At 45.5% G+C, this 23,846-nt stretch overlaps 1 protein-coding gene across 5 annotated transcripts in view; it reads left to right on the forward strand.

The window, feature by feature from the left end:
- LOC105472700 (WSC domain containing 1) overlaps positions 1–23,846 on the forward strand; it is a 515,974-nt gene that overhangs the window by 267,777 nt on the left and 224,351 nt on the right. The gene's annotated exons all lie outside the window — the stretch shown is intronic.

A 23,846-nucleotide genomic window follows, 5' to 3' on the forward strand; every position in this document is an offset into this window, starting at 1 on the left:
TCATGAGAGGAAACACACGACTCAGTATCTTGATGGCGGTGTTGTATACATGAAGACACACAGGGGATAACGTTGTATAGAACTCAGTCCATGCAGACAAAATGAGGAGACGCAAAACTAGGCGAATCTGAGTAAGTTCGGGGAACTAACGCTAATTGTAATACTATTGTATAGTTTTATGAAGTGTTATAATGAGGGGAACTAGAAAAAGTGTGCAGACATCTCTCTGTATTATTTCTTACAACTATACGTGGATCTACAATTATCTCAAAACACTTTGTTTTTTGTTTTTTGAGACGGAATCTCACTCTGTCACCCAGGCTGGAGGGCAATGACACGATCTCAGTTCCCTGCAACCTCTGCCTCCCGGGTTCAAGTGATTCTCCTGCCTCAGCCTCCTGAGTAGCTGGGATTACAGGAGTGTGCCACCATGCCTGGCTAATTTTTGTATTTTTAGTAGAGACAGGGTTTCACCATGTTGGTCAGGCTGGTCTTGAACTCCTGACCTCGTGATCCACCCGTCTCAGCCTCCCAAAGTGTTGGGATTACAGGTGTGAGCCACCATGCCTGGCCTCAAAACATTTTTTTAAAGAGCAAGTGTCTCTGCTGAGGCCATTCTCACCCTTCAGTGAGGAATGGGCCACCTTCCTCCAGTCCTCCATAGAGACAGGAAATCAGCTCTCGGCCTTGACTTTCAGAAAGGCTAGAGTAACCTCCTTTGCAAATTTTTCGTGTACTTCCTGCATCCAGAAGCTGGGGGTTCCACTAACTATGAGCCACTGCAGTCATAAGGCACCTGTTGTTGATGATAAACTCGTCCTGAACGGCCCCTTGGCCGCCTGGGAGGCTGAAATAAACAGCAAACACGCATTCGAAGAAACCAAAGCCTTTCACGAAAGCGAATTGGGGTGGAAAGTTGTTTTCCTTTCACAGGGTCCTTGGGAAAAAGATCCTGACATAGTCACTCCCAAGTCTGGGATAAATGCATACAGAAAGTGCTTTAAAGAACGCCGTGAGTCTGATGGATTTTATTGATTGGCTCTTCCCCGTGTTTCCTGGGGAAATACGGCACCTTCCTCACTGTGGCTTCCTCACTCCGGCCCGGCGACACAGACACGATTGTTTTCATTACAGGACGGCATTTCCTTGGAATGAAATATGAAATGGGGTGCATTCTGCTCTCACCTCGGGCAATGTGGTGCCCGGGCTTGGACAGACATTTCATTATTTCCAAACAAATATCACCTTCAATCAAATATTAATTTTGTATGAAACCAGAATGATCACTAGTGGTTTTTGTCACCAGAGTGAAAGAGCAACGAATGGCCCAGGGGTCATTAACTTCTTCCCAGAAAAGTGTGTGTGTGTGTGTGTGTGTGTGTGTGTGTGTGTGTGTGTGTGAGAGAGAGAGAGAGAGAGAGAGAGAGAGAGAGAGAGAGAGAGAGAGAGAGACAGGGAGCCAAGTGAGAAAGTCAGACTGGAATCGGTTTCATCTTTGTATTCTGACCCCTGATGCTTCTGTTCCTGTTTTCCAGGTGGGAATCACAGCCTTTGCTGACTTTGTCCTTATTCCTGGGGGTAAACAGACACGCCCCATGGTGCAGGGCTGGAGTGGGAGTCTGGCCACCCCGGCAGGCTCTGTAGCAAAGGGAGGAGTGGCCTGGGAGGCTGCACGCCTTTGCCAAGCTCTAAACAGACCTGCTGCCCATGCCCAGCACACACTGGGCCTGTCTGAATCTCCAAGTCTTCAGAGGTGATGGGGATGTAGCCGACATGATCTCTAGAGTCCTCTGGCTTCGTGTTCTATGACATTCACTATAACTTGGGGGATTTCCCCATATGCAGTCTCCTTTATGAAGGATGAGGAGTGATCCCAGCTACAGAAAACTGCAAGAAAGGCCTTGGGCCTGTAAGGCTTCTGACCCGTTCCCGATCACCACTTTCATTCTATTTCTGCTTCCTTTTGGGTTTCTTCCACCTTCTTTCAACCTCCTTGATATCAGAGAACTGCAGCTCTGATCTCGGCTTGAATACCTCCTGTGAAGGGGTGCTCCCCACCTTCCAGGCAGCCCAGGCTATTAGGTATTGGAAAGTATGACTCTTGTAGTCTTTTCTTATGCTGAACAAAGAGAGACATTTCCCTATCAGTCTTCTTTCTGCTCCCTGGTAGTACACGGAGTAAGGCTAATTTTTGCTACAAATGACAGCAGTTAAGTGCTGAAGAATGGTAATCAAGACCCCCTTAGTCTGCTCCTCTCCAGAATTAGTACGCCCAGATCCTGAATCATTTACGGCATGTAGTCATGAGTCTTTATCATTCTGGTTTAGTTCTTCTTCTTCTTTTTTTTGAGAAGGAGTTTCGTTCTTGTTGCCGAGGCTGGAGTGCAGTGGCGTGATCTCAGCTCACCACAACCTCCGCCTCCTGGATTCAAGCGATTCTCCTGCCTCAGCCTCCCGAGTAGCTGGGATTACAGGCATGCACCACCACGCCCGCTAATTTTGTATTTTTAGTAGAGACAGGGTTTCTCCATGTTGGTCAGGCTGGTCTCGAACTCCCAACCTCAGGTGATCTGCCCGCCTCAGTCTCCCAAAGTGCTGGGATTACAGGTGTGAGTCATTGTGCCCAGCCTGGTTTTGTTCTTACAAAGAAGTTATAGAGCTAAAAGCATCCCTTCTCATATATATATAAATCAATCATAAAGCTAATATAATTATAGAAGAATTAGTTAACTCAGGGAAAAAGTTGTCAAAATTTCCATTTTTAACCCACTTACTATGCATATTTTGCTACATTCTTTTCTGTCCTTTTCTCCATATGTTGTTTACAGTTTTGAACTGTAAATTTGAACACGTTTTACCCCTTTCTGCAGTAAATGTCATGTCGAAATTGTTTTCCGTGTTACCTCATAGTGTTTATTTTTAAAGGATGTGCACTCTTCAATCTACTGATGCATTTATGGTAATTTATTTAAGCTTATACTGTTCAGTACTGAGCTTGTTTCTACTTTTATGCTATTATCGCCAACGCTGTGATGGACATTTTTTGGGTGTGGCTTCTTTGAGAAAGATGTCAATGAGATGCATCCTGGGATCAGAAGGTGTAAATATTTACAGTTGCTACATATGGCCCGTTGCTTTCTAGGAGGGCTACTAGAGGTCCACTGTAGGAAAGGACCTTTCTCATGGCTCGGTTGCCAGCAGCCAGTGCCTGGGCTGAGCTACGGCAGGATGCTCCCGGGGTGGGCTGGGCAGTGCTGGATGAACGGGCAGGGTCAGCTCACTGATGCTGGGTCCTGGGTGTCTACTGATGGAGACAGCGAAAGGTAACGGGTAAGAGTGGGCTTACTCGTAGAACCTGGTAGGTCTAGGTGGAACCCCCATCCTTCTGCTTGCCTGCTTTATGACCTTGGGGAGTTGACTGAGACTTGCTTCCCTCTTCTGTAAAATGTGGACAGAACTTAATACCTGCTCTTATCATGTTCACCAATGGCCTTTGTGTTAGTTTCTAAGGGCTGCTGAAACAAATTACCATGAACTTGGTGACTTAACAGAAATTTATTCCCTCACAGTTCCGGAGGCCAGAAGTCTGAAACAGTATCACTGGGCCAAAATCAAAGGGTTGGCAAGCTGCCCTCCCACCACAGGCTCTAGGGGAGAATCCACTCCTTGCCTCTTCCAGCATTTGGTGGCTGCCGGCACTCCCTGGCTTGTGGCTGTATCCTTCCAACCTTCCTCCGTAGCCACATGGCCTTCTCCTTGGTGTCCACTGAATCTCCCTCTGCCTCCGTCTTATAAGGACACTTGTCATTGGATTTAGGACCCAACCAGATAACCCAGGATCCATCTCAAAGTCATTAATCTAATCACGTTTGCAAAACCCCTTTTTCCAAATCAGGTAACATTTACAGGTTCCAGAAAAGAGAATGTATATCATTGGGGGCCATTTTAGCCCGCTGTGTCCTCTATGTTGTCATGTCTCTAAACATTTTCACGCCTCAGGACTTGGTCCTTGGCCCTCTTGTCTTTGTTACTTCCTCCCTTAGGGACCTCAATGGGTGGCAAGGACCTTTCCCTTTCTGGTAACGTTCCTCACTCAGTCACATGACTTTAAATCTTCTTGCATGCTGGTGACTCCAGCCCAGTTCTCTGAACTCCATGTGTCCCCCCAGCATCTCCACTGACAGTCTAATAGGCACCTTGGATATAGAATATCCAAGCCTGAGTCCCAGATGTTCTTCCCTACCCTGTTCCTCCTGCTGCCTTCCCTGCCTTAAAGGACGGAAGTCTGTCCTTGCAGCGGCTCACAGGAAAGCCTGAGACCAGCTTCCACCCGTTTCTCGCCCTACATCCCAACTCATCGGCAAGTCCTGTAGCCAATAGATCCAGATTCTGACCAATTTCCATCACCCCACTGCCAGCACCCCAATCTGAACCACAATGACCTCTTTCCCGGATGAGCGAAGAGTTTCTAACTGGACTTTCTGTATCCGTCCAGGTCATTCTTTGGTTTCTTCCCAACACAGCAGATGGAGTGAGCCTCAGGTTAAAATCTAAGTCAAATCCCATCGCGCCTCACTGGTTTCTTTCTTTCTTTTTTTTTCTTTTTTATTTTTTTGACTGAGTTTCACTCTTGTTGCCTAGGCTGGAGTGTAATGGCGTGATCTCAGCTCACTGCAACCTCTGCCTCCCGAGTTCAAGGGATTCTCCTAGCTCAGCCTCCTAAGTAGCTGGGATTACAGGCATGCACCACCATACCTGGCTAATTTTTTGTATTTTTAGTAGTGTTGGGGTTTCACCATGTTGGCCAGGCTGGTCTTGAACTCCTGACCTCAGGTTATCCACCCGCCTCAGCCTCCCAGAGTGATAGAGGTGAACTATCACACCCGGCCCCTCCTCATTACCTTATTCAGAGTAGAAACCAAAGTTCTTGTGATAATTTCAAAGAACCCCCAGCAACCCACCTCCATCTCCTCCTGCTTCTGCCTCCTGCACTCCTCTCCGGGCATCCCTGCCTCCTCACTGCTCTGTCATCATGCCTGACACAAGCCTGCCTCATGGCTTTTGCCCTTGCTATTCCTTCTGCCTAGAACTCTCTGGCCGCACCCCTCACTCTTCTTTAGGTGTTGCTCAAATGTCACCCTCACAGAGAGGTCTTTCTTGTCTATCATATTTCAGAGGGCTATGCCCACCCCTGTATCCCGCAACCCACACTTAACACCACTTTACACGTTACTCATTCATTTCGTTTTTCGTTTGCCTTCTGTGACTAGAATATAAGCTCCAGTAGGGAAGAGCCTTTGTCTCCTTCGTTTACTGCTCACCCCTCCCCACGTGTTTTGCAGTGTTCAGTTGTGAACTGGAATATTGTTTTCCTTCTCCATTTAACGTTGTGTCCAAATGTTCATGTTTTTTCATAGTCTTTATAACCATGCTTCGTGAAGGATATGGGCTCTTAATAAATATTTATTGAATGAGTGAGTGAATGAACGATTCAGGGTTCTGAGAGGATGAAACAAGATATGTATGTGAAGTTCTTGGCTCAGCATCTCACACAGAGCAAGCATTCAAGAGGGGTTAGTGATCACCATCGCCGTCACTGTTACTAAGATTCCACGAAGTCTTTGGGCAAACAGGCTGAAAATTCTTTGCATGCACCTGCAACCCCATCCCACTCCGCCCAAGGCTTCTTCTCAGCCTTGTTCTGCTAGCTGCCTATTTTTTTATTTTATTTTGTTTGAGATGGAGTCTCGCTCTTTCACCCAGACTGGAGTGCAGTGGCGTAATCTCGGCTCACTGCAACTTCCGCCTCCCAGGTTCAAGTGATTCTCCTGCCTCAGCCTCCTGAGTAGCTGGGACCACAGGTACCCGCCACCACGCCTGGCTAATTTTTATATTTTTAGTAGAGACGGGGTTTCACCATGTTGGCCAGGCTGGTCTTGAACTCCTGACCTCGTGATCTGCCCCGCCTCGGCCTCCCAAAGTGCTGGGATTACAGACATGAGCCACCATGCCTGGTGTGCTAGCTGCCTATTCTTGTGCGGCTGAGTTTCAGGCCCCAGCACGGGAATTTGCATTTCCCTTGCATGTTTCTCCTTGCTGGGAGCAGCCTTTCATCTCACCTCTTAAAGCCCTTTGGAATCTGGATTCTGTTTCACTTCTTTGTGTTTCAGAACACACAAAGCTCTGCAAAAATCTTTCCTAGCTTCCTAGCCGGCTTCCTCATTTGATCTCTATAACACTCTTCATTTTGCAAAAGAAGTAACTGAAGCTGAGGGAAGTTAACTTAATCTCCTCATTCATTCTTTTATTTAACAAGTAACTATTGAGCGCTGGGCTAGGTGTGAGGATGCCAGGGAATGGGTCCAGCAGCACTGAGGGACAGTATGTCCTGCAAGGATTGACCTCAGGCGGGTGGGTGTTTCTCCAGCACGAGCTCTTGCTCTCTTATCCCAGCCACTGGCCTGTCCGTCCTGGGAGGTCCTTCAGGGAGACGTGGGACTGTGCCCTCAGAGTCAGGGGCCCGCTTGGTGCCAAAGGGCTCCCTCTGCATCTTCACTTGCTGGGCAATGCCAGAGAAAAGATGCTTGTCCTGTATCCTTTGGGTGGGCTCCATGAGAGGCCAATACCCCACTGGACTGTAAGCTCCCCAGAGGCAGGGACCTTTCTGTCTTGTCCAAACTGCCTTATCCCTCCCTGCATGGCCCAGTGTATGCTCTGGAGTGGGTGCTCAGTACGTATTTCTTGATTTAATCATGAGATGCCCGTCATAGAAGAGAAAGCTCCCAAACGACGTTGGGAACTAGGGAACATTATGATGGGGGGCCCACAGCTTGAACAGAGCCGCTGCATACCTCCGGCTCCTTAGCTTCTGGGTGCTGACTGCTCTGCAATGTGAACCACAGGGCCCACACTGCTTCGCCCTTCCTGCCCAGCTTCCAAGCTCTTGGGCATTCTCAAGGTGACCTTAAAGTAAACTGCGTACATATACATACTAAGGCTAAGGCCTCTGAGACCTTCAGGAAAGAGGGGGTTGGGATGGCATAAGATGGTTGTTTTGGTTACAAAGCCCAGGCCAGGAAAATTTTAAGACTAGACTCTAGACTCAGCATGGCCTCCAACTCGCTCTGTAACCATGGGTCTAGTCTCCTGTCTGTAGAATGAAGGGGGACAGATGTGGTGGTTGATGCTTGTAATCTCAATACTTTGGGAAGCCAAGGCAGGCGGATCCCTTGAGCCTAGGAGATCGAGGCTGCAATGAGCGAAGATCACACCACTGCACTCCAGCCTGGGTGACAGAGCAAGACCTTGTTTCTCTTAAAAAATATAATAATAAATTTAAAAATACAATAAAGGGATTATTTAGGGCTTCCTAAAGCTCTGAGCCCTGTAGCTATGTGGATGAGCCAGTTTCTTGCAACAACTGATTTCTATCACTCCAGGATGGCTGGCGCACAGTCTTCTCTATGGCAAGTTGCACACATATCAGACCAGTTCTGCTGTGGGCAAGGAAACTCCAGCCTCCCTAGAAGCTATTTTTTCTGATGCTAGAAAGCCAGGATGGTGATGGCTCCTCGGACTGGACCCCGGGGAAGGTTGTCCTTCCATAACCATTGCATAATTCCACACTTGTTCAAGGTGGCTCTTTTTCTTTTTCTTTTTTTTTTTTTTTGAGATGGAGTTTCGCTCTTGTTGCCCAGGCTGGAGTGCAATGGCGCAATCTCGGCTCACCACAACCTTTGCCTCCCGGGTTCAAGCGATTCTTCTGCCTCAGCCTCCCGAGTAGCTGGTATTGCAGGCAGGCACCACCACGTCCGGCTAAATTTGTATCTTTAGTAGAGATGGGGTTTATCCATGTTGGTCAGGCTGGTCTCGAACTCCCGACCTCAGGTGATCTGCCCGCCTTGGCCTCCCAAAGTGCTAGGATGACAGGCGTGAGCCACCGCGCCTGGCAAGGTGGCTGTTGTTAAAATAGTTTTGCCTTCTTTATGTCAATTGCTTGAATTTAAAGAAAGTTTTGTTTTGAAATAATTATAGATTCACAGGAAGTTGCAAAGAAATGCACCATGCACCCTTCACTTCTTCCCCAGCGTTAGCATCTTGCATAATGTTTGCATGATATCAACACCATGAAGATATGTGAGATGAGTTTCTCATCTTTAGACTAGAAGTAGGCAAATGATGGCTCATGGGCCAGATTCGACTTGCCACCTGTTCTTTTTTAAAACCACCTGTTTTTGTAAATAAATTTCTATTGGAACACAGGCCTCCTCATGCATTTACGTGTTGTCTATGACTATTTTCATACTACCATAGCACAAGTGAGCAGTTGTGACAGAGACCATATGGCCTCCAAAGCCTAAAATAGTTACTATCTAGCTCCTTATAGAAAAAGTTTGGAGACCTCTGTTTTATAGTAAAACACCAAGACAGCTAAGACACCAGGATTAAATATCACTCATAAAATTATAAAGATGGCTGGGTGTGGTGGCTCATGCTTGTAATCCCAGCACTTTGAGAAGCCGAGGTGGATACATCACCTGAGGTCAGGGTTCAAGGCCAGCCTGGCCAACACAGTGAAACCCCGTCTCTACTAAAAATATAAAAGTTAGCCGGGTGTGGTGGCGGGCCCCTGTAATCTCAGCTACTTGTGAGGCTGAAGCAGGAGAATCGCTTGAACCCAGGAGGTGGAGGTTGCGGTGAGCCGAGCTTGCGCCACTGTACTCCAGCCTGGGTGAGAGAGCTAGACTCCATCTTAAAAAAAAAATTATAAAGGCAACTATTAGGAGACTAGAATAGACTTTATGCACTTTCTAATCCGTAAGAAGGAAGCCATACAGTCAAATAAGATAATCCATGTAGGAAATGAGCACCAAGAAAGATTTTAAAGCAACACAAATGAGGATACAGTAAGATCAAATATATCTATTACCCACATAAAACAAATGAAACAAATACAGTTATTAAGCCTCAGATTTGGTTAAGCAAACAAATTAACTATAAGTTGTATACAAGAGATGAGTTAGAAATAAAGTGATGCAGGCCGGGTGTGGTGGCTCATGCCTTATAATCCCAGCACTTTGGGAGACTGAGACAGGCAGATCACTGGAGGTCAGGAGTTTGAGACCAGCCTGGCCAACATGGTGGAACCCTGTCTCTACTAAAAATACAAAAATTAGCCGGGCGTGGTGGTGCATGCCTGTAATCCCAGCTACTCAGGAGGCTGAGGCAGGAGAACTGCTTGAACCTGGGAGGCAGAGATTGCAGTAAGCCGAGATAGCACCACTGCACTCTAGCCTGGGCGACAGAGTGAGACTCTGATGCAAAGATTAGGGGTTAAAGGGAGGGACTTGTGGTTAAATTACTAGACGTTATCTTATCTTCCTCTAGGGATCCACTAAAATGGTAGTTAAAAAAAAGTGTAACTGATGATGTCAAAGACAGTGGGTGAAGGTCTACTAACAGCAGAGAGGAGGCTTCAGTACATTTCTTTCCATTAGAAGAGTGTATTGGCAGTGCCGTGGTCATTGGCAGTGTCTGGAAGGGTAGAGGGGATACAGGTGAAGGAGATGCCCATTTGTCTTCTAGAACCAACAGAGACTTTAGACCCTGAAGCCCTGGGTGAACCGAATGAGAGACAGGCTGAAAGGGGGATTAATTTAGTATCTGTACAGTCAGTCCCTTTCTCATTTTCCCTTCACAGAGCATCTGGCAGCTATCCCTGTTCTTTTAAAAGTATATTGAAAGATCTCAGAGAAAAGGCTTTCTCCTCCTTCTACCCTTTGTAGATCTCCAGTGTTTTGGCCATCTCCCTACCTGATCACCCTGAAGCAACACCCACAAGCAGACAAGACCTGCTCATGTGTTCACAGCTTCTCACAACTTCCCATTTCCTCCTTCTTGAAAAACAACTAAACAGGGCATTGTCGAATATTTGAAAAAAGCCTCTGTATGAGTTATGCCAAGCCACACATTAGCCCCCAAACTTAGCAGCTTAAAACAACAAGCATTTATGATCTCACGGTTTCTGTGGGTCAGACATTGAGAATGGCTTAGCCAGGTGGTTCTGGATCAAGACCTCTTATGAGGTGCACGTCTGAAGACAGGAGGATCCACCTCCAAGATGGCTCATTCACATGACTGTAGGCAAAGAGGTCTCAGATCCTTGCTGGCTGTTGGCAGGAGGCTTCAGTTTCTCACTACATGGGCCTCTCCACAGGGCTGCTTGAGTGTCCTCATGACATGGCAGCTGGACTCCCCCAGATTGAGTGATCCAAGAGAGATAGCAAGGAGGAAACTTTTTACAACCCAGTCTTGGATGCTGCATACCATCATTTCCAGCTTCCTCCATTCACTAGAAACAAATCACTAAGTCCAGCTCCCCATGCTCTGTGGAGGGGAATTGGGCTTCCCCTCTTGAAAGGAAAAGTATCAAAGGATTTGTGAACATATTTTAAAACTACCCAACCTGTAACAGGAAAAATAAGATAAAAATAAATAAATATCTAAAAATAATTCTAAAGTGAAGTAGTGCAAGCAGCAAAAGAGAATAAAAAAGTTTAATGGGTGTCCTCAGAGGTATTTCAGAGGATACTATATTCATTAAAGAAACCACAAAATCAATGCCATGGAAAATAAAATTAAGAGAATGAGAAAGAGACCTTGGACATTAAAGCATGATTACTGATTTCTTTTTTTCTCCTTCACTTGCTTTTATGAAACATTTATTTTACTTTCTTATTAAAGTGAAATTTTTATTAAAGAAAGTTAACCATTTAAGGCATTTAGTTGTGCAACCATCACTTTTCTCTAGTTCCAAAACAAAACTCTAAACGAGACTGTGTATCCACTAAGCAGCTGCTCCCCATTTCTCCCCATCCCATGACACCCCCTGGTCTACTTTCTGTCTCTACAAATTTGCCTATTCTGGATATCTCATATAGATGGAATCATATAACGTATGACTTTTTGTGTCTGGCTTCTTTTATTTGGCATAAAGTTTTAAATTGTGGGTTTCTGTTTTTCAAATTAGGAGAAGGGTTGGAGGCTAAATCGAAGAAATCTCCAAGAAAGGAGAACATAAAGGAAGAATGAGGAAAATATGAGTGAATAGCAATGCTAAGAGATCACTCCAGGGGGTCCAATATCTGATAGAAGTTCTAGAATGAGCAGAGAAAATGGAGAGGAGAAACTTATGAAAGAAATAATACAAGAAAATTCCCCATTAATAAGGGATACACATACACAAAGAACCAGCATACTGAATGACAAAAGATTCGCATTAACACAAACTATTGTGACATTTCATGTCACAAAGAGTTGAGAGGAGATATTAAAGATTTCTAGATGGGAGGGGAAAATAAAGAGCAACAAAGAAAAATGTAAGAGAATCAGAATGTATAATTCTTTTTCTCACACACTATCCTTAGAACCTAAGGCCTGTATAAGTTATGACTCCAGTGTCTAATTTATGTCATCTGACTTCAATACAATAAAACTTAAAAGCAAAATCAAGACAATAGCAACACTTGCAAATCAATGACCTAGAAACTAAAGAAAAATTCTCTTATATTAACTTCTGGGTTAAAGAATAAATGAAACTGAAAATGAAGAATCTCTGAAAGATAAGAATATATGAGAATGAAAATGCTATATATTGATCTTTAGAAATATAGCTTGGAGAAAAATTTTACTCTTAAAATGCTTAAAAAACCAAGCACGTGTACCCAGTAACCAGTATGTTAAAAAGCAGGACCCATTTAATTAGAAAACATCTTTATTTTTGACTGTCCTTTTAATTTGCTTGGTTGGGTTGTTCTTCCTCTGACACCCAATTAGGGTACAAGCATACTCATTACTTTTCTGATAACTCTCAGGTAGTTAAAAAATTTGATATCATCACTTTGGAGCACAAACATACTTTTTTTTTTTTTTTTCTTTTTTGAGAAGGAGTCTTGCTCTGTCACCCAGGCTGGAGTGCAGTGGCATGATCTCGGCTCATTGCAAGCTCTGCCTCCTGGGTTCATGCCATTCTCCCACCTCAGCCTCCTGAGTAGCTGGGACTACAGGCGCTTGCCACCACGCCTGCCTAATTTTTTTTTTTTTTTGTATTTTTAGTAGAGATGGGGTTTCACCATGTTAGCAGGATGGTCTCGATCTCCTGACCTCAGGTGATCTACCCACCTCGGCCTCCCAAAGTGCTGGGATTACAGGCATGAGCCACCACACCCGTGATTAAGAGTGTTTCTGACATCTCCCTTCCCACCCCCACTTCCTACTCATTTTGGGTTCAAGCTGAGGGAAAGAAGGAGAAAGAATGTGGTACAGAAAACTCTTTCTGGACTAGAACTTCCCTAAGGTGACTTCCCAAGTTTTGTACCTGAAATGTGGTCAAAGTTAACTCTTTCTTAGAGCACCTGCCTGATTTCTTTGGAGATTTCTCCACTGGTCTCCTGCCAGTCTTGTTCCTGGGGCACAGCCTTGTCTTTGCCTGGCCTCCTGACGATCCCTCATCTTCAGTGCCCATGGGATGGGAGTGCTGTGGCTACCTAGGGGCAGACCTCTACCCCTGTTGCCACAGGCTGTATGAGCTTTCTCAGGAGCGGGTCAGGCACCTGTTCTGTGTGCCCCCAACCATATAGAACCCCCATACTTTCTTCTAACCATCTCACTAGCTTGGGGTCAGGAGACTGCATTGTTCTTGCCACCCTTCAGAGTGGGGTCTGACTTAAAGCATAGCTCTCTACAAATAAATGCTCCTCCAAAAATGTATTCTAAGGCTCATCATTCAATCCTGTTGTATCCTTATCGTGATCATTCACCTAACTAGTTCTAGGCTACCTCCTTTAAATACTCAGCATGGTGATCCGTCTCTCATCTTACTTTGGTGTCTGAGAACTGGAATATTTTTTATCTTATTTTATTTTATATTTTATTTATTTTTAACGTTTTTTAGAGATGGAGTGTCACTGTGTTGCGCAGGCTGGTCTCAAACTCCCAGCCTTAAGCTGTCCTCCTGAAAGTGTTAGGATTACACGTGTGAGGCACCATGCCTGGCCTTAGAATTTCTTGTTTATTCAATCAGATCTTGCAATATTACAGACCACATTATGCAAGAAAAAAATAAAACGAATTAAACATCCAATATGAAAAGTTAAAAGAGATCAACTGAATCAATGCAAAAAAATTTGAAAACAGGTATTGATTAATTTATAAAATAAAAATGATAGAGCTAATAAATAAATCCAAGAATGAATTTATTTGAGATAAATAAATCCAAGAATGAATTTATTTGAGATAAATAAATCCAAGAATGAATTTATTTGAGATAAATAAATTCAAGAAGTTTATGGGGGAAAACACAATAAAATTGAGAAATAATTTGGAGATGGTTCAAATCCACTGCTTTAGAAACAAACAAGAGAAAACACCAGAGATCCAAAAGAAATTGAATAGAACAGGAAAACTTAACAAAAAATTTAGTCAAAGTAAATTTGACAAAATGCGTGAGATAGATATTTTCTAGGAACTCTAAATGACCAAAATCAGCCCCATAAGAGGTGGGAAGCCTAAGTAGAGCAAAAACAATGGAAGAAATTGAGAAAGTTATAAAAAAGCTACCTCTTCACAAAAGTGCCAGATCCAGATGGTCTCAAAGGTAAATTCTTACAAAAGTTCAAGTAACAGATGATTCTGATACTATTTAAACCCTTCCAGAACCTAGAGAAGTAAGGATGTCTTCCAAATCTTTTTATAAAACCAGCATACCAAAATTTGACAAAGTTAGCACAAAAACACAAAACTTTAGACCAATGTCACAACCACCATAAAGAACCATTTAAATTGATGGTAGAAATTTCCATAGCATATTAAAGGACTAAAACACCACATTCAAGGGGATTCTTCCTCCAAATTAAAGGCCATTCAAAATTATGTCATCTATTAATATAATACATTTTATTAATGTATCACAGGGGGAAAACACCAGAGGATCAACTCAATGGACGCCAAAAGGAATTTTAACTGAATTCAATATTCACCACTAATTTAACACAAACCAACGAACTAACCTTACGTAATGGGAATAGATGGTGCACTTCCCACTGTCATCCCTCCCTCCCCCGTTACAAGTATACAAAGGTTTGGGTTGAATCGACCTCCACCCCTTCTCTGAGCCCCAAGTTGGTTAGTGGAGTTCCACTGCCACGGTGAGTAGTTAAGGATGGACAATAGCTCAGCAAGATATTTTCTTTCTTAGTGATTGGTATAAACAATCACTAAGACTGTTGTAAACAAAGAGTCTTAGGATGTTCTAATCAGAGTAAATACCAGGACTTTTTTTTTTTTTTGCCTTCAAAGCTTTGAAGAAGAGAAGCGTTATTTTTTTTCTGGGTTATATGGTGTGCAAATGTTAGGTCTGGAACAGGGCAGCCATTGTCGTTTTCTAAGAGGAAAGCCAGCCAGACAACAGAGCCAGCATGCAGAAGAGGCCGGAGCTCAGAGAGTCACAGGGACATGAAACTGGAGCCCCAGTCAAGCTGCACCTGAAACTTAACTACCACTGGGCTATTTTTATGCAAGCTAATAAATCATCTTTATTTTGTAAGCCAATTTGAATTGGTTTTCTGTTACGTGCAACTAAAAACAGGCTAACTGATTCATACTGGTATTTTCTTAGCACCGTTTAAAAAGTTTAGCTCAAATCAAAACCATGGTGGAAGGCGAGAAGCATCCTCATTAAATTCAGGGCATGCAAGATGAGAACAGCATCTGCAAAGGATGGCTGGGAAAAATCCTAGATTTCTTGAGTCTGAGGTCAAAGAGGGGTGGAATAAAGGTGAAGATAAAAGGGCTGATAGCCCTGGGGACTCTGAAATGAAGAGAACAGAGAAGACAGATGCCCTGTGGTGATTTGCTCAAAATCAGCTCAGGGGGAAGGGAGCCAGCTACTTTCCCTTAGAACAGTGGTTTTCAACTCTAGGTGATTTTCCCTCCCAAGAGACATTTGGAAATGTCTAGAGACATTTATGGTTTCACAACTTGGGGGCAGTGTTATTGGCATCTAGTGGGTAGCAGCCAAGGATGCTTCTAAATATCCCTCAACGTACAGGACAGCCCCCGACAATAAGAAATTATCTGGCCCAAGATGTCAGTCATGTTGAGGTTGAGAAGCCTCACCTTTATCCTCTCAGTTTTGCTGGTTTATGTTCACAGTTCCTTCTGTGGCCTCGTGGGTAACCTCACTGTGGAGTTTACGTTGTTCTCACAGCATAAGTCAATGAGATTAGACAAGAGACAAAAATATTGAAAAGGAGGAGGTCCAGTGTTGTGATTCACAAATAATGTGACCATATACTTGCTGATTCCAAGAGCAGGCTGAGAAACTGTCAGTAGAAACAATAGAAGAAATTCAGTGAGGTGGTGGATTTCAACATTAATAGTCAAGACCAACAGTTTTGCTGTATGCTAAAAATAGCCAGTTAGACAATATTATGGAAAATCTAAAAAAGCGTACAAAATGTGGGTAGCTTGAGCTGATCATTACCCTTTTTTTTTTTTTTTTTTTTTTTTTTGAGACTGAGTCTTGCTCTGTTGCCCAGGCTGGAGTGCAGTGGCCGGATCTCAGCTCACTGCAAGCTCCGCCTCCCGGGTTTACGCCATTCTCCTGCCTCAGCCTCCGGAGTAGCTGGGACTACAGGCGCCCGCCACCTCACCCGGCTAGTTTTTTTGTATTTTTTAGTAGAGACGGGGTTTCACCGTGTTAGCCAGGATGGTCTCGATCTCTTGACCTTGTGATCCGCCCGTCTCGGCCTCCCAAAGTGCTGGGATTACAGGCTTGAGCCACCGCGCCCGGCTCATTACCCTTTTGAAGATCATTACCCCTTTTACTCTCTTTTGAGAGGCATACAGAAAAGACTGCTTCAAACTCTCTGGACCTGGCTCTAGAGAGGAATATTCACCCTAACAGAGACGAGTGTGGTCTCAAATTTAACTGAGAAATGAAATTCTGATTAAAATTTCACAGGATTTTTCTCCTTTTGGAATCTGATGAAATAAAACCTAAGTTCATCTGGACAAAAAACTATAAAAAATAACTGAGCAAATTCTGAGGGAAAAAACTACTGACATGGGACCAGCCTGATAAGATACCAAAACATCTGAAACTCAGCAATAAAGCAGTTTAATACTGGAGAAGAAACACACAGGTGGATGAAAGCAATAGAGATTCCAGAAATAGACCCAAGTACATGGAAGAATTTCATTCACAGTAAAGGTATAATTTTCTGAAACAATTCTCTAGCCATCTGGTAAAATGAAAGCCTTCTCAGCCCTCATATCTGAAGCTTATATGTCCAACAAAGGATTCATTTTCAGAAAATATAAATAACTCATACGAATCAATCAGAAAAAAAGACAATGAAAAAACGACTATAACACTGGGACAGCCACCTCACAAATAAGGCAATCCAGATGGCCAATAAGCATTGGAAAAGGACCTCACCCTGTTTAGTCAAGGAGCTACAAATCAAAACCACAGCTGAGATCCTTTACGCATCCACCAGAATGGCTAAAAGTTAAGGACTGAGGATATAAAGTGTTGTTGAAGATGTGGAGCAACTGGAACTTTTCTACATTGGTGCAAGTGTATATTTGTACAACTACTCTGGAACAGTAGCATTCCACATGGTAGGAGTTTGCATCTCCCTGCAGGGGAGTGTGGTAGGAGTTATTAAGAAATTATTTCAGGCAGATAGGGAGGAAAAGGGGTCCTTGGAAAATTTTCATTTTTAAAGCAGTTCTAGAGACGTTTCTTGTCTCTTTCTTTCTTTCTTTCTTTCTTTTCTTTTTTGAGACCCAGACGGAGTCTCGCTCTGTCGCCCAGGCTGGAGTGCAGTGGTGAGATCTCGGCTCACTGCAAGCTCCACCTCCCGGGTTGGCGCCATTCTCCTGCCTCAGCCTCCCGAGTAGCTGGGACTACGGGCATGAGCCACCACGCTAGGCCTAGAGATGTTTCTGGTCTAGCAGAAAAGCCCTGGCTCTTAGACCCGGGCCAGTAACTTTTAATATGCAAATACTAGACATTAGAAACCGGGTCCACCCAAACATGGGGATTCCACCATCTTCTTCCTTGCCACCACATGTGCCTGGTAGCAAGGCCACCCCTACATATCCCCACGTGTGTAGAACATCACGGAGCCCTGCATTTGCATATTACAAGGCTAGAGTGGGAGGGCCAGTTTTTTCACAGGCTATGAGAATGACATGCCTACTCAAACCAATCCCCTGAACCCTGTGCAAATCAGACACCATCTCCTCCAGCCTCCTCATAAAACTGGCTAGTATCCGTGGCACATGGGGTTTCCTTCCTCGGCTTTGGAGCCCCCTCCCTCTGTCTCTGCACGGGGGAGCTTCTTCCTTCTTTCTTCTCCCTTCTTTCTTTCTGTAAACTCTCTGCTCCTTAAAACCACTCCACGTGTGTGGGAGTCGTTTTTAACAATTCAACTCAAAACGAAGAACCTTGGTGTTGCTCCACTCATCAGAGCTGTATCACTACTTTCCAAACTACTTGGAACACAAAATTTAAACAAAGTGTACACACATGATGACACAGAAAGTCCACTGCTAGATGTATATAACCAGCTTACTCGAATGATACATTAATTTTGTTGTATTTGGACGATGGAATATACAGCCATGGAATGAATGAACATGTCTGTATGAACATGGATGAATGATCCAGCTATGAAAACAACTACGGATGAATGGACATGGCTGTATGAACATGAATGAATGATCCAGCTATGAAAACAACTACATATGAATGAACATGGTTGTATGAACATGAATGAATGATCCAGCTATGAAAACAACTATGGATGAATGAACATGGTTGTATGAACATGAATGAATGATCCAGCTATGAAAACAACTATGGATGAATGGACATGGCTGTATGAACATGAATGAATGATCCAGCTATGAAAACACTACGGATGAATGGACATGGCTGTATGAACATGAATGAATGATCCAGCTATGAAAACAACTATGGATGAATGGACATGGCTGTATGAACATGAATGAATGATCCAGCTATGAAAACAACTATGGATGAATGAACATGGCTGTATGAGCATGAATGAATGATCTAGCTATGAAAATAGCTATGCGTGAATGGACATGGTTGTATGAACATGAATGAATGATCCAGCTATGAAAACAGCTATGAATGAATGAACTCCAGCTATGACAACATACACAGCCACATATGACAACACACATGGCAAGCGTGATGTTGAGCAAAAGAATACATCTGGAATGATTGTGTTTGCAGAGTGTTAAAGCACAGACAGAGCTAATCGATGGGGACAGAGGTCAGGTGACCTTTGGGGAGAAGGAGGGCTGTGCCTGGGAAGAAGCATGGCTGGGGAGGGGGGGGGCTTCTGGGTTTTTGACAATGTTCTTTTGTTTTGCGATGTGGGTATGTTCCCCTAGTGAAAATCCATCTTATATTTGTGTGCTTTTCTGTATGGATACTATTCATCAATAGATAGTTTAAAAAGAAATACAGAGGCTGGGCATGGTGGCTCACGCCTGTAATTCCAGCACTTTGGGAGGCTGAGGTGGGTGGATCACCTGAGGTCAGGAGTTCAAGACCAGCCTGGCCAACATGGTGAAACCTCATCCCGACTAAAAAATAAAAAACGTAGCTGGGCGTGGTGGTGTGCGCCTGTAGTCCCAGCTAATAGGGAGACTGAGGTGGGAGAATCGCTTGAACCCGGGGGGTTGCAGTGAGCCGAGATGGCACCATTGCACTCTAGCTTGGGGGACACAGTGAGATTCCGTCTCAAAAAAAAAAGAAAAAAAAAGAAATACAGAAATATATAGTATAGTGAACAAGCGAATGGAAGATTCTGTATCATGTTGAAGGTCATTTACGCAGTGTGGGTGATTCCCAGTCTTCTCACCTAATACATAGAGTGAATAATGCCAAACCTGAATGGGTTTTATGAAAATTAAATGAGACAATGGATATGGAAGTGTTTTGTAATCGGTGAAGGCTGTCGTCGTGACGAGTTTTACCCTTACCCCATGTTCCCACTGCTGAGAAGGGCACACGTGCAATTATGATGACCAGTGGCGTCTGGGGCCCCTGTGCTCTCTTGTTCAATTGCTTTTTATCATTTAAATCTGTTCCGGCTTTACTCTCTTCACCACCCTCACAGCCCCACTCCCAAGATGAGTTCTTTCCTTAAACAATGGAAGATAGATGGGTTTTGTGTTTCTTGAGCTGATTAGAATCATGTCCTCTCTGTGAGAGTCCATCCATGTGGAAACGGTGCTTCTGAACGCCAGCCTCAGAGTCTAGCCTCGTGCACTGGAATTGCAGCCTGTGATGTCTAAACTTTCCTGTTCCTTTCTGGCAGCACTTCACAGACGCTGCAGATGCCCCTGCAGAGCCCTGAATGCTTTCTATCCGGGCACCAGCTGAGCCCCTCTGAAAGCTGCCTGAGTGCTGTGGGTGCAACCGCAGCCGTGCGTCATGCTGAGCGTGGTGGGCGTTCATCAGCCACCATCGCGGCAACAACAGCTTCCGCTCATCACGTGCATTCTCTCAGTGGGTCCTCACAACAGGCCAGGGGCAGTAGATACCACAATCCCCATTCCACAGGTGGGAAAGCTAAATGGAAGATCAGAGGTAGGAAGTGCCTGAGCCACAGTCACAGAGTCACACATTGCAGAGACAGGATGTGAACGTGAGTTTGTTTGACTCTAGGGCACATGCTGGTTCATTATTGAATAATAAACGTTTATTAAACATCTGCTATGTGCCAGGCGCTTGGATTTGTCGGTGAAAAGGCTTCCTGCCTCATGAGCTTACATTCTATTGGAGGAGATGGACAACAATGGCTAAACATAATACATAAATAAATCATGTCATATACTAGAATGCCAGGTGCTTAGGGGAAAAAGAGAGTTGGACAGCGCAAAGGGGTATCAGAAGTGGCGAGAGGTTGGGGGCGGGAGTGTTTTGACTTGCAAGTGAAGTTGGCCAAGGGAGACGTCTTTGAGAGGGTGACATTTGACCCGCCCACCTCAGCCTCTCAAAGTGGTGGGATTACAGGCGTCAGTCACTGCTCCCAGCGTTCAAGACCAGTCTGGCCAACATGGTGAAACCCCATCTCTACTAAAAATATAAAAATTAGCCAGGCATGGTGGTGGGCGCCTGTAATCCCAGCTACTCGGGAGGCTGAGGCAGGAGAATGGCTTGAACCTGGGAGGCAGAGGTTGTAGTGAGCCGAGATCTCACCATTGCACTCCAGCCTGGGCGACAGAAGAAGACCCTTTCTCTCAAAAAAAAAAGGGGTTCATTTGAACACGGTCTTGAGGAAGGCAAGAGGGGGTTAGCTGTGTGGATATCTGGAAGAGGAGTGAGCCAGATTGAAGGAAAACTCCACATCCAGTCCCTGCATAGGAGAGGCTGGCATAGCTGGTGCAGGAGAAAGGGAGGCGGCAGTGGCAGTAGCAAGGGTCAGAGAGGTGGCTGAGCGCCAGGTCATGGAGTCTTGAAGTCCATTGTAAAGACCCTGGCTTTCTCGCTGAGCGAAGTGGCGTCCTAGGAGGGTCAGAGCAAAGGAGCCCACTGCCTGATTTTTGTTCCAAATGCTGTGTGGAGACTGGACTATGGTGCAGCAAAGGCGCATGTATGGAGACCAGTAGGAGGCAAGAGGTGATGGCTGGGACTGCAGCAATCGAAATGTAGCAGTGAGACATGCACAGGTCCTGGATGTTTTTTTTTTTTTTTTTTTTTTTTTTTTTTTGAGATGGAGTCTCAGTCTATAACCCAGGCTGGAGGGCAGCGATGCAATCTCAGCTCACTGCAACCTCCACCTCCCTAGTTCAAATAATTCTCCGGTCTCAGCTTCCCGAGTCGCTGGCATTACAGGTGCCCACCACCACACCCTGCTAATTTTTGTATTTTTACTACAGACAGGGTTACACCATGTTAGCCAGGCTGGTCTCGAACTTCTGACCTCAGATGATCTGCCCGCCTTGGCCTCCCAAAGTGCTGGGATTACAGGTGTGAGCCACCGCACCCAGCCTTCTGGATGTAGTTTGAAGATAGAATTGATGAGATTTGCTGAGAGAGTCTGGGGTCTAAGAGAAAGAAGGAGAAAGAAGATGACTCTAAGTTTTTGGCTGGGGCATCCGGAAGGCTGGAGATGAAGAAGGGTGTGGGAGGAATGGGCTTGGGGAGTGGGATGTCAGCGCAGTTTTGGATCTGCTGGGTGTGAGGTGATTCTCAGACCTCTGAATAGAGATGTTAGGTAGGCAGCTGGATGCAGGAATTTGGAATTTGGGAGAAGTGTGGTGTGAAACCTTATTTGGATTCAGGTTTTCTCTGTAAAGAAAAGGGGGAGCTGTAAAGTCAGGTGCTTCCCGGGGATCTTAAGGGAACCTGAAGCTGTGGCCCTCTGGGAGAGCCTGATAGTCCTGACAGCCTGTGAGCTGGCCCTGAAACAGTCACTCCCAAGCACACACACTGGGGCCCAGGAATCATCGGCAGGTGCCAGGCCTATCCCGGGGCTCCTGCACCTCTTATGGTCGTGGCAAGCATCTCGCTCTTCTTATCACCAGCCTGCTCTCACTCTTATCCTATTTCTGTCAGCTCCTGGTCCTGACTTTGAGACCCAACTGTGGTTCTAGCCTCTCCTTGAGTCCCCACACTGGGTCCCTTGGTCATCCCTTGTGTCTTTGGGAGAGGCACGCTTGACATCCAACTCAGTTGTCTCTTCACCCAACAGAAGTTGGACTAAGGACAGAGGTACTTCCTCCCATCCCCACACTCCAGGAGGGCTTGTGCCAGCTTGGCCGACTCAGACACAGATGCCGATTGGAGAGTCCAGTCCGTGAAGGCCTAGGTCACCAGCCTGGCCCTGCCAGAGATGGCTGGGATACTGAATATGGCCAATGGAACAGGAGAGATCCATAGGCATCTAGTGTCTGACTCTCCCTGGCAGGGAGAGAGGCGCGGAGTTACCTCCACGTTCAGAGTGCCTTGCTGGTAAGGGTTGGGTGGAGGCCGAAGCGCATAGAGAGGGATTACAAATGGTGACCAAGTCAGAAGAGAAGCACATCCACAATGGAGTGTCCATGAAGGTGCCCTGAAGTGTCCTCTGTGTCCAGGGGATCTCTAGTGACATTGGTGGGTGGGTCGGTGGTCTTCATCTAGAAGGATGGGACAGGGCAGTGCACTGAAGCCTGTGGGTTCTCATCTCAAGGCCACAGCTGGGGTCTGCCGTCCTCTTTCAGATGGGCTGTTTTTCTTACTTTAATTGTGAATAAACAAATATCTATGGAAGCTATGAGATGGAAGATAATAAGGGAACAGAGTGGGGTTGTCACTGACACTTCCGCCCTCTGGCATGTGGGATCGTGAAATGTTGGGGGACAAGGACTTCTGGGTTTTTACAATGTTTACACCTGTCTCCTCCACGACAAGAAAGGGGCTTCACGGAATTGTCCACGTTCTCATCCAGGCCCAGTGGGGTCAGAAGTAGATTTGGGGAATTAAATGGGCAGATACATGACTGGGATTAGGGTTCAGTTGTGCCCAGGGTAAGATGTCAGCTGAAGGTCAGAAACGGGAATGGGGGCCAAGCTCAGTCAACGAGTGCCTCCGGCTGCATCTTGGCCTGGGGACAGGCTAGGCTTCGTGGGGGTCAGGATCAGGACAAATCTACTTCCAGGGGACACTCTTGTCCTACGTGTAGCTAAGAGGCCTGCTCCCGGATTCAGCCAGTCTCTTGCCTCCTTTGGTCTGTCTCCTGATTAACTTTTTTTTTTTTTTTTTTTTTTTTGAGACAAAGTCTCACTCTGTCACCCAGGCTGGAGTGCAGTGGCAAAATCTCGGCTCACTGCAAGCTCCACCTCCTGGGTTCATGCCATTCTCCCGGCTCAGCCTCCCAAGTAGCTGGGACTACGGGCGCCTGCCACTATGCCCGGCTGATTTTGTTTATGTATTTTTAGTAGAGACGAGGTTTCACCGTGTTAGCCAGGATGGTTTCGATCTCCTGACCTCGTGATCCACCCACCTCGGCCTCCCATAGTGCTGGGATTACAGGCGTAAGTCACCACGTCCAGCCTGTCTCCTGATTCACTTCTAAGCAAACCAAACCTGTCAAGACTTGAGAGCAAGTGATCCTTCCTGCTAGATAGATCCTTATCCAACAGGCTCCAGCCTCCTGGAGGAAAGCTGGGCCCTGGCTAGAAATTAACCTGCTCCGGGATCCTTTCCAGTCCCACATGGTTCTGCCTGCCCTCTCTGTGACCAGTACTGTGCTAGGCACTTTTGTGAGTTCTCTAGATCTTGAGAACAATTGCATGGGGGAAAGGATTATCATCCCCATTTTACGTGCAAGGAAAACTGAGGCTCAGTTGCTATTTGTACACCGGAGCCTATGTATCTTTCTGGCTGTGGAGTCATTTCACCCCTTTTGCTTCTGGATGATGCTCAATCCCACCAGGATTCCCCAAAGCACAGAGAAGCAAACCTGGGTGATCAAGGCACCATTTCATCTTTTACCTGAGTGCTCACAGTCAGGGGTGATCAGGGTTGATCTTGTCTCTGCTCAGCCTGGGCCAGCCTTAAGGCCCTTTCCTCAAAGGGGATTCCGTATTGAGAAAAGACACGGCAGAGCAGGTTTTCCGCTGCTGCAGAAAGACCGCAGGCAGCTCCCTCGAGGGAAGTTTGGAAAGGGGCCAGGGAGCAAGGCTTTATTGGTCTCTGGAGGGCAGGGGGCAACCCTTCATCAAAGCAGCCAAATCGTTGTCTCTTGGGGCAGTGG

This window comes from Macaca nemestrina, chromosome 17, assembly GCF_043159975.1.
Source record: "Macaca nemestrina isolate mMacNem1 chromosome 17, mMacNem.hap1, whole genome shotgun sequence".
NCBI lineage: Eukaryota > Metazoa > Chordata > Mammalia > Primates > Cercopithecidae > Macaca > Macaca nemestrina.